Source organism: Ambystoma mexicanum, chromosome 1q (genome assembly GCF_040938575.1).
Source record: "Ambystoma mexicanum isolate Mex_15411 chromosome 1q, UKY_AmexF1_1, whole genome shotgun sequence".
NCBI lineage: Eukaryota > Metazoa > Chordata > Amphibia > Caudata > Ambystomatidae > Ambystoma > Ambystoma mexicanum.
The window spans coordinates 838,752,155-838,764,363 of NC_090922.1; the positions used below are offsets into that span (position 1 = coordinate 838,752,155).

General features: G+C 47.1%; 1 protein-coding gene across 7 annotated transcripts in view; it reads left to right on the forward strand.

Annotated features, from left to right (window-relative positions):
* Nucleotides 1-12,209, forward strand: part of LOC138537634 (ADAMTS-like protein 2) — a 678,742-nt gene that overhangs the window by 194,406 nt on the left and 472,127 nt on the right. The window lies entirely within an intron of this gene.

Here is a 12,209-nt window from a genome sequence, read left to right on the forward strand (position 1 = left end):
CAGAATGCGTGCTCCCACGAAGTTATGATTTGTTGTGATTCCGTGGGTTCGGTTGTTGGAAACGGTGCACCGGTACCACAGAATCATCAGCAGTATACTGGCAGACTTGTAATGAGGCCCCTTAATCCCAAATTTCTAGTTTGAACTGATTGTGTCTTCAAATGGGTTGTACATTGTTCTACTCTTTATTTTCGCAGCCCCCACCCCCGCACACCCCCATAGACAACAAGAGATTGATGCAACAGGTGAACTAGAGAGGTCTGAGAAGGTTTATGTGTGAATTCCTCCAAACTCGGATCACAATCTGTTAATAATGTGAGAAGTGCCTGTGAACTACAGTTGATTCCGTTAGCTATTATTGTCCCAGACAGATTATCCATGTCACCAGAATAATCACTATTTCTTGACTTGACCAGCTCTCAAGCATACTCGTGTAAGTATTAAGTCCAGATACATCATTGTTAGTTAAGCTGGCCAACTCCAATAAACTTGTGTCAGCAATAAAGTTCGAGTCCAGCCCTAATAGTACTTCCCACTGCCCTTAGATGAAGGAGCTTTTTTTTGGACTGTGCTTGTGCTTTTATATTTATAAAAATCAGTAATCTTAGATGATTGCTTAGGTGGCGTGGTCTGCTCTTCATTCTTTTTCTGTCTCACCTTTATGTTAATGTTATTATTTTTGGCCTTTTTTCCCTCCACACCATCTTGCATGTTGACTGTCTCTGAAACTATTTCAGGGATTTCTGCCTCGAGTTTGTCTCTTACCATAATGTTTTTAATATTTACACTTGCTTCCGTTAATACATTAGGTATTTCAGGTAAGACATGCATTATGTGGTGGTGTAGCCCCGAGGGGCCACCCCTATCCTGTTTGTGTCCCAAACTCCCGTGTTGAGGGGATTGGGATTAATTATGGGACGATTTTGACAGTGATACTGAGCTGTCTGACACATGAGTAGTAAAACCTTGTTTTCCACTATATTTCACTTTAATTGTTCTTAACCAACTCCAACACTCTTTAATATTTTAAGGAATGGCTTTCCCACAATTCTAGTTGGTTGCCTCGAGTGCACCTGCTCTCGTGTAGGCAGGTCGCCATTCCTTAAGGTTGTGAGTACTAAGCTGTTCCTTTAAATGTCCCCTCCCTCGCCTTCCTTTTGTAAGTTATGCTCTTGCAGCTGCTTACTATGTATTATGGCAGTCTCTGAAAGGGGGGTGATGGTTTCCGTGTTAACCACTGAACAAACCTCTGGTATTAGAGGATTACAGGAATTGCTACAGAGGTTATACAACCTAATTTCCATTTGTAATAAGTCCAAAACGGTTTATATTCATTCCATCGAATTCTTACCATCGACAGACCATTCCATCGAAAAAAAATTGCATTGAATGCATTTAAAGAAAAAATGTTAATGGGGTTTCCACCCTAACCCCCCTTTTTTGACCCTTTAAAACCCATTAAAATTAAACTAAACCCTTTACCTTCAAAAAACATGCATTCAATGCTTTTCTTTTCGATGCAATTTTTTAGATGGAAAGGCATTCGATGGTATTGCATTCGATGCAATGACCAGATACTGTCCAGAACAGTTCAGTATACTAATCAGTGAGCACAGCTATATCACAAGACTTTAAGCAGTTGGATCTTAATGGGTCGCACTGCCAGCCAAATATCGTACACGACAGCTTCCAAGAGCCACTACTGCTATATCTGTTGTCACACTCTCCACACTCTGCAGTGCTCCGCTGGAGGTGCGGTGCTTGTAAAGGTAGCAGTGCTCTTCCAATGCATGTGCCTCTTGCAACACCAAGCTGGGTCACAGTTCCACGAACTTGACAAAAGAGTAAAAGCACTCCCTCCCTTCCTCACAAAAAATTGTCTCTGTGATCAAAACATCTATTTTGTAATTATTTTTTCTAAATTATTCTATGTTCTCTTGAAACACACACCAAATGTTTTATGGGCTCCCGTTGCTTGCTCGTTCCTTTTGATTCCCACTGGGCCCATGTACGGAATTAGTTATAGTGAGACGACCTCCGATTTGTGATGGTACTATTTACAGGCAAGACAGAGGCCGCTGCAAAGTCAGCAAATACGTTGCTCCAGGAAACACATTGCACTAAACAGCAGGCACTTAATCTGTGGACTGAAGTCTAGTAATACATCAAGAAAGAAACAAAGAGATACGCTTAATACTGCAGGTATCTGCACACTCAGCAAATGTGTTGAATTGAAAAATAGGAGAAAATGACAAAAAAGTAAAGAACTGGGATTGCAGAGGAAAATAGAGAAAATAACATATGCAGGAGCAGGAGGACTCTGTAAGAAAGACATGCTCACAGAAAATAGGTGTTTTCAGAAATTCAGAAAGGTAGCAAAGAAACTGGCATAGAACTGGATATTCTTAACACCAAACAGGACAGGATCTACAACAAACCAGCTACATCAGGTAAGATTCAGTAGCAAAAGTAGTATTTCCTGGAAAGGCTATCAAGCTGGCAGGCTATAACATCTGACTGGGAAGGACAGGCAGGATTCAGAAGCCAAAAGCAGGATATTCGGAAAAGGTTACAAAACCAGTCACAGAAGCACAATGCAGGACCTCACAGTGAAAGCAGTTGATAGAACAACTGTTACGACTGAAGCTTATCAACACCCTCACAGCCCCACAGGGTGGAGCCGATGGCAGTCTCAGGCAGCTGTGCTCAATCAAGCCCACTCCAGACTTCAATAGCCTACAGCAGTGGATTATAATTAAGATCTCTCCAGTTCTTGGGAGCCAAGTCATCAGTAGCATGTAACAGGTGGATGCAATCAAGTTCTCTTCAGGTCTTATCAGCCTGTTGCAAGTGAATGTACTTAGTATGGCTCCCTTAGCCCTCTGCCTCTTGGACAGCATAAATATACCAGAATGCATCTGCTGGATTAACCTAAAAACCAGAATGGAATATGAAATTAAATTGGTGAAATACTGCAGTGGTCAAACAGGTAAATGAATGCATAGGCAGTGTGTAGGTTTTAACATGGTAATTATGCTATAAACAGAGTCTCTGAATGTGCACATGCAGCGGTGCTAGGTAGCAGGTGGCAGGTGGGTAGGATGCTGACAATGCCTCTTCCTTTGACCTTGATCTTCTTGATTCTCAATCTACCAGAGGTCCCATCAGCCTCATAGGCAACTTTTGCATTGCTAATATAAATGGTCACTATCTTAAATTTGCTTCCATCCTCTCTGACCACTCACTGGTTCGCCTAGACAACCAACATACACACGATAACAGCACCCCGCTTACCCTGTCAGTCCTCTTAATTGATTCATCCCCATCTGCCCATCCTTTCTTTATTTCAATATCTTCATTCACGTCACCTTTCTCGCCTCCCTACCTCACTCTAACTAAATGTAAATGTAAAACTGTCCCTCTGGCTTCCTATCTCCTTGGTCTCTCACCATCCCAGATCTCATGAATTGTTCAGGACTTATTGTATATCAAATCTGTTCTCCACTCTCCGTTTGAACATCCCTACCACGCTTGTACTTTCACCCCCTCTTGCCTTAGCCCACAACTATGTACCACCCAATCATGTGCATTAGCTCAAGACATCCATTTACCTCCTTCAACTAAACTGGCTGAAGTTTCACTCCCCAACACTCATAACATCTTAGAAGTGTTTTATTTCTTCTTTCTCCTCTGCTTTTGACACTGCTAAGACCACCTATTATACCGACCTTATCTCATCTGTCTGCTCTCATTCTCGTTAAGTTTCTCCAGCATTGGATCTTTCATGGATTCACATGTTTAGAATATTCCCCGTCATCAGACTGGGACCCCTCGGTACACATATATAGCCTTTTCCTATAGGAAAACTTTCGACACTTTTGTGTCCTATCTACGTCCTTTTAGGACCCGCCTAGGCATGCTCCGTAGGCCGTCCCAGTATAAGAGGCCCGCCCCCGCGGTTCCCCTTCAGATTTCAACCGTCTCCAAAGTAGTGGGATCTCCTCGCGTGTCTTACTATTTTGTACAAGGTTGCGTTACTGGAATTTGAGTACAGAAAATGTCCTCCGTGTCAGGAAAAGCGCTGTTCCGCCCATGCGCGACGTGCGGCTTGAAAAAAGTTTACGAGGGGGACGGACATATGGATTGTATATATTGCCTCCACCCTCATCATTCGGCGGATAACTGCGACATATGCAAAGGGTTTTCTCAAAAAACCCTCAAAGACCTCAGTCGACGACTGGTGTCATGGTTGAATGAGGGAGCGGGGGCATACCCCCCTTCGGAGGTAGGCTCCACACAATCGGCGAAAACATCACGCCGCGCTACCTTGTCGGAACCACCGGCGAAGAAATCTCGACCAACGGAAAAAGAGTCGTCTGGAAGCCACTCAACTAGAGACTCCTTGTCAAAGAAATCATCTTCATCAAAGGAAAGGAAATCCTCCTCGGGCGATCATCATAGATCGACCACGAGTCGAGAGTCGAGTAAAAGCAAGCCAAGTGTGGAAAAGGCGGGACTGCCAAAACCACCTGCTAAGTCACCGTCGTCGACGGCGGCCCAGTCATCGGCCTCCACCCTGCCACTTACGCAGGTGGCATCCACCGTCCCACCGATGACGACGTCGACGATGGCCTCGTCGACGGGGGTTCTACAGGAGGCCTGGAGGCCTGAAGTTTTTGATCCGACCCCCCCGGATACTTTACTACAAGAACAGGCTGTGTTGCTGTCCTCGGAGGACGAGAATGAGAGAATAGCTGGCCCAGCAGACCTAGGGCTACGAGTGGCTGACAAGTCGTCGACGAGGGGATCCGTTATACCGGTATCTGCCCCTCTTCTCAATCCTCAATCTGTTTTGTCGTTGGAAATTCTGTCCACGCTTCAATCGTTGTTACAGTCGTTGGACCAGAGACTACCTCAGGCAAACCTGCCGCAGTCACCCGTCGACGAGCCGGGCCTGTCCCGTCAACCGACGCACCTACGCACGCCAATCTGGCACAGGAGGAAGGTGAGCTGCCAGATTCGGAGTCTGACAGGGGAGCCATGTCGGATATCTCATCATCCCCCTCCAGGGATCCAACCTGGGAGTCAGAGGTGGAGTTGGAAACCCCTAGAAGCCCCGCTCACCCGTCCCCTCCGGACGACATTGCGTCATTCCATTCTATGATGGAGAAGGCATGCAAAGAATTTGGTTTGTCCCAGGAAGAACAGAAAAAGGACTGTTTTTTGTTCGACCACATGGGTAAGAGAAGGAGGTCTGTGTTCTCGATACCAATACTAGACCATGTATGGAAGGAGGGGTTGCAGACAATGCGTCACCCGTTTTCAGAGCCGGCAGTGAAAGGACGCCTGGAAAAAAAGTTTAAGGCTCCAGAGTCTACCCCCAAGTGTTTATCCTCCCAACCAACGCCAGACTCGGTGGTGTCGGCGGCAGCAGCGAGGAAGGCGAAGGCCCAGCACAATTGCACGACTCCTCCGGAGAACGAAGCGAGACGCCAAGATGCCTTTGGCAAAAAAGTGCTATCCGTGGGAGCGACCACAGTAAAGGCCGCAAACTCTCTGGCAATTGTTGCCAGATACGATAGGGAGATGTGGCACAGGCTAGCTCCGTTGCTTGATCATCTTCCGGAAGAGCATAGGAAGGCAGCGATGTTATTCGTCCGAGAAGGTGAGGAAGCCTCAAATCACGCAATAAACATCGCGGTGGACCTCGCTGAGTCAGGCTTCAAGCAAGTCAATAATGAGGTCGTATTACGTCGACAGTCATGGCTTAAGTGTACCTACTTCAGGCCAGAAGTACAATACAAAGTTTTAGATATGCCCTTTGAGGGAGACCTTCTTTTCGGTGAGAAGGTGGACGAAGCCCTAAAGGGAATGAAAGAGGACTCGGACACGGCACGTTCATTGGGTGCCCTCCAGAGTGGCAGAAACTACAAATCTTTTCGTCCCTTTAGAGGGGCTTCAGGTAATTCAAGATTCTCTGCATCTGGAGACAGATCCTTTGGCAGATCAGCTTACCCCTCCCAGGGATACAGACGTGCCTCCCAAACGGCAAACCGTCGCCGGAACTTCCAGACTTCCAGAAAAAGACCATCATATCCGTCGTCGTCGAGAGACAAGCAAAATAAAGATCAGCAGTGACATACAACACACCGTTCTGGGGGGAAGAGTTTCAGCATATGTCGACGAATGGGAACGAATAACGACGGATTAATGGGTGCTGGATACTATAAGAAACGGACACTCTCTACAATTCAAACACAGCCCTCCGCAAATTCCACCTGCGTTCACCGCTCATTCCCATCTGAAGATACTGCAACAAGAGGTAACACTCATGTTAGCAAAGGGCGTGATAGAATTAGTTCCAACATCACAGAGAGGTCAAGGAGTCTACTCAAGATATTTCGTCGTAAAAAAGCCGAACGGCAAATGGCGTCCCATTTTAGACTTACGCGATCTCAACAAATCTTTGAAGAGCCTAAAATTCAAGATGCTCACTCTGCAGGAAGTGATCCCCGCCGTTCAAGAGGGGGATTTTCTAGCGTCCCTGGATTTACAGGACGCGTATTTCCATATTCCAATGTGTCGGAAACACAGGAAATTCCTAAGATTTGTAATAGGGCGGACTCACTACCAATTCACGGCTCTTCCTTTTGGGCTCAAGACCTCCCCCAGAACGTTCACGAAATGCCTGGCTCCAGTAGCGGCCTGGCTAAGGAAGCAAGGCCACTATGTATACCCATACCTCGACGACTGGCTGGTAAGGGGATCCTCCCCAGCGTCGACCAACACAAGTTTACAAGCCACCATGCAGCTTCTACAACAGCTGGGATTCGCCATAAACTTCGAAAAATCCTCTCTGCAGCCATCGAGATCGCTGGTATTCCTGGGGGCACAGTTCGAGACCCAGTTAGGGCTAGTGAAACCTTCTCTCGACAGAACCTCAAGACTCAATCAACAAGCATGCCGACTACGGCGATACACCAAGATCTCAGTGAGAAAATACGTTTCGGTCCTAGGGGCCATGGCATCCTGCATCCATCTGGTGGAAAACTGTCACCTATTCATAAGGCCAGTCCAGGAATTCCTCGCGGACCGATGGACGCAGGCTCAAGGATCGTGGTCAGACAAGATAACCATCGACGACGACAAGCTGCTTCGGACCCTTCAGTGGTGGCAGAGTTTCCACAATCTGAACAACGGCGTACCCCTACAGGAGCCGGAGTTTCAGCGAACCATAGTCACGGATGCGTCCCTAACCGGATGGGGAGATCACATGGGTGCTCTCCAAACGCAGGGTAGCTGGTCTCCAACGGAGTCACTCCTACACATAAACGTGTTAGAACTCAGAGCAGTACGATGGGCCTTGAAGGCATTCCTACCACACATCAAGGGCTCGCGAGTACGAATACTGACCGACAATACAACGGCCATGTTTTATCTGAGGAAACAAGGAGGGACGCGATCAAGAACTCTTTCCATAGAAGCCCAGAAAACATGGCATTGGGCATTAAAGCACAACATTTCCATTGTGGCTCATCACCTTCCAGGAGTGAGTCCCAAGCAGACTCCCTCAGCAGAAGCATGGCCCAAATACACGAGTGGGAAATGGACACAGTTGACCTGATGAAAGTGTTCCAGAAATGGGGTCACCCCCCTCTGGACGCCTTCGCGACCAAAGACAACAAGAAATGCGAGCAATTCGCAAGCAGATGGACTCAAGAGGGTTCCATGGGGGAGGCATTCTCCTTCCCATGGACGGACATGTTCCTTTATGCTTTTCCCCCGTTCCCCCTCATACGGAGGACAATTCAGTGGATACGCAGATACAATTGCCGGGTAATTCTAGTGGCACCACACTGGCCGAGGCAACCGTGGTTCTCCGACCTGCTTCACCTGTCGCTGGAACATCCCATAGCGTTTCCGAGAGTCCCGAACCTACTATCCCGGGACAAAGGCACGGTGTGGCATCACGACCCGGACAGTCTCAACCTTACAGCCTGGCTCCTGACTTTTCGGAGTTCGGTGCTTTAAACGTTGCGGAGGATTGCCAAAAAATTCTGCAGGCGGCCCGAGCCCCTTCTACAAATAAATCTCACTCCTATAAGTGGCGGAGGTTCTGTAAATGGTGTCGAGGACAACAAGGCCTACAACCGTTGTTCGTGACGCCGGAACAAGTTCTACCTTACCTGCTCCTCTTGGCGGAGAGGGGGTTATCCTTCACATCGATAAAGGTGCACCTGGCGGCCATCTCAAGGTTCACGAGGAAGAGGCAGTCGTCTCCTCTATTTAGCGACAGACTTGTGAAACACTTCATGAGGGGTTTATTTCGAATTTTTCCCCCGGTAAAACGTTTCCCCCCAACTTGGAGTCTCAACACAGTGTTGGCAGGCTTAGTGAAACCGCCTTTTGAGCCTATGGCCACGTCCGACATAAAATTCATATCGTGGAAGCTGGCATTCTTGATTGCTATCACATCAGCTAGGAGAATCTCGGAACTGCAAGCGCTGGTCGTAGACCCGCCATACCTAAGATTCTTTAAGGACAAAGTGGTCCTGGCAACTAATCCTACGTTCGTCCCAAAAGTTCCGACAGTGTATCACAAACACTCGTCCATTGTTCTCCCTACTTTCTTCGCGACACCATCATCGACAGCAGAAAAAGCTCTTCAGACCCTGGATGTTAAGAGGGCTCTGAAATTTTACCTACATCTTACACAGGAACTCAGGTCTACTCGACATCTGTTCATCGCATATGGTCCGTCGACGAGAGGAAAAGCAATCTCTAAACAGGGATTGGCTCGATGGGTCAATGTCCTCCTCAGCAGCTTTATGGGCAGGAATTCCACTGACAGACATATGCCAGGCTGCGGCATGGTCAGTGCCCCACACGTTTACCCGCCACTACTGCCTTGCCAGGCAGCATGCGGACGAGGTGCAGATGGGAAGAGCTGTCCTGCGCCATCTGTTTCAGTAAGGTAAGCTCCACGCTGTGGAGAATATGTTTTCTACCTTTTTGATGACAGTATACTTTATGTGGGTAAGGTTATATGAGTTAACTTATTCCTACTGTACATATGCATTGTGTAGTATGATGAGGGTATATTACATTACATTCTCACCGCCGTCTCAAGTGTTACTGCTATACAATCTATTCTAAGCATGTGAATCCATGAAAGATCCAATGCTGGAGAAGGGAATAGTTTCTTACCTGTAACTCCATTTCTCCAGCATTGGTATCTTTCATGGATTCACATGCGCCCGCCAAACCTCCCCGGAATGCAATGTATTTGATTGATAAGTTTAACCCTTCCTACTTTGGAGGGGCCGAAATCTGAAGGGGAACCCTGGGGGCGGGCCTCTTATACTGGGACGGCCTACGGAGCATGCGTAGGCGGGTCCTAAAAGGACGTAGATAGGACACAAAAGTGTCGAAAGTTTTCCTATAGGAAAAGGCTATATATGTGTACCGAGGGGTCCCAGTCTGACGACGGGGAATATTCTAAGCATGTGAATCCATGAAAGATACCAATGCTGGAGAAATGGAGTTACAGGTAAGAAACTATTCCCTTCTGCTACCCTTCAGGCCTTTCTGGCCTCTGTCGTTCTTGCTCTATTTCATTCTCCTTCTCAGTGAAATGCTTTTTTACACTTTTAAAATGTGCAGTGGCCCTAACTGATCTAATCTCACTCCCTCCACCTACCTCCTCTGTATTATTTCCGTTCCTATGACATCATATTTTGTCACCTTCTCTCTTTGTAGTCTTGTTAAACTGGCACCAATCCTCTGTGCAGCCTACTCATTGTATGCCCCTGTGAATTATTTTGCACAGCAAATAGTCAAACATTTAGCTCATCTCTCTTGCTCGGACCTCGCCACCCTCTTCCTCCTCTTGCCAAAAGGACCACCCTGACCAAGTTTGAAATATTCAAAGTGATATCTTATTTTAAAAATAATCCCTTTGTGGATCCCCATAACCCCACCAACTGCTACACTTCGAGAACTGCACTAACAAATGTATATCCCCCCTCTTTCTGCCTCTCACTGACACTGTGTATGTGATCCATAGCTCTGCGGGAGAGGTTCTGTGATGTCCTGGGTGAAAGTTCTTGAGCCGTGAATGAGAGAAGCAGAGGTTGCCCGAAGAAAGAAAACCCCATCATTGATTGAAATGTCTAGAGCTGCTGTGCTCTTGCAGGTTTACACAGTTGTTGAGGAAAATAATCACTCATGACTCCGTTGGATTGGTGAACACTTTATAAGTAGAAAGCAGTGACAGCACAAACCCAACTACAACACGAGACACCGATTACGAATCCCCTTCCCTCTGAGTCCCCCTACTTTTATACCCCACTGGACACATGCTTTCCACCGGAAGAGGTGGTCCTAATAGGTCAAGGTTGCATACTAAATTCCTCCTGCTGGCAAAGAACAAAGCCTCATTATATCAGCCATTGACACCAACTGCGCTCTATCATTTACACAGGTGTTTTAAGTGAGGCCAATCTGTCGTAACTCAGTTAGTCAAGGTTACTGTACTCCATAAAGATTCTGTAAGGGTTTGGAGATAGTAGATAGACACAGAGTGGTACGTTTGTTGTCATAAACCTTTATTCAAAAGAAAATAAGGGAACAACCTACCTATCCCTATTACTAAGAGGGGTTTCCCTGCCTCAAACCACATACTAAGGACTCTGTCAGTAAAAGTATATAGTCCACCGCCCTGTGTCCCAAACCTATTTCCATCCCTTACCTTATCAACTAAACTAGAAAGCATGTGGGTCTTCTTGATTCAGAAGATTGAATTAGAGTTCCAAAGTTTACAAAAACAAAGTTCCAAAGTAGCAAACTTTTTGTGGCTCAAAAGAAAGCGAAGTTCCAAATCAAAAATGTTGACACCAAAGGAATGGCTCCCTTCTCTTGGTCTCATCCAGACTTCTCACTGGTTACAAACACCAAGGGGAATGACTCCCATATACAATGTCAAGAGAATGCCTTTCTTCTCTTGGCTTCTCTCATGCAGTTCTCAATGTCCAGGGGAATGACTCCCTTCCCCTGTTTTCTTTCACGCAGTTCTCACAACATCAGGGAGGCCTTCTCTTCACAACACCAGGAAGGACGCTTCCCTTCCCCTTGTCACTTCGTCATACCATACCAGGGAGGGCGCTTCCCTTCCCCTAGTCTCCTCTTCACAATACCAGGGAGGATGCTTCCCTTCCCCATGTCTTCTTTTCACACAATACCAGGGAGGATGCTTCCCTTGGTCTCTTCCTCACAATACCAGAGAGGACACTTCCCTTCCCCTGGTCTCTTTCTCGGGGGCTCAGGAAGGTTACTTTACTTTCCTGAGTTTCCCTTCTTCCACTGCTTAGCTGGGTCAGGGAATCCCAATGCTCCCTTCTGCCCCTACCAATCGTCCCGGTCACCCCTGTACCTTTAGGATTTCTACCTGTAATCTTTGGTCGGTCTTGGGGTCTTTCTGCTTTGGTTTTGTCCTTCTACAGTCTTCTCCCCTTCTTCAGTGTGCTATGGCAGCTCTGAAGTATGTGATCCCTCGCAGCGAGCACGTCTCCTCTCGGCCGCGCAGTCCCCTGGCTTTGCCTGCCTCGACTGGTGCTTCTCCCTTTAGCCGGATGGTCCTTTCACCTTGGACCGCTTGGGAGCACCTCTGCAGCCTCAGTAAGCCCCTGTTCTGCAGCCCCTTCTGTTCACCTGCTTCTCTGCCGGTTCCTCCAGGGAAGGCTGGACAATACCTCATGTTTCCTTCTTTTATTTCAACTATAGTTGGACCAATCAGAAGCTGGCAACCACTAGAATGCTCAATGTGGGTCCCAGAAGTATTGTTCATGCCTCCACTCCTCCTCTTTGTCCCAGTACTTGTTCCAAGATGTCTGGACTGCTCATCTTGGTTCCGTGGGGCACTCTGCGTTGCTCCACGCATACTCTTCGTCCCAGTAGTGAGGTTTTCACTCCTCACTAAGTTGTCAGTGTTCTTCCTCGTCTTAGTCTCTAGAGGTGATCTACCTATGTGACCCTTAGTCTTCCTCGTCTCAGTACCTCCTGAGGACTGGATGTTCTCTACCTTACAGAGGCGTATGGAAGTATGAATTGAAGATGCATCTTGAGTGGGGTAAATGTATTTTAGAGGGTATGAGGTATGGGGGACTCACAGGATTCCCTCCAAATATTTGTCCCTAACCTCATAAGAAGTG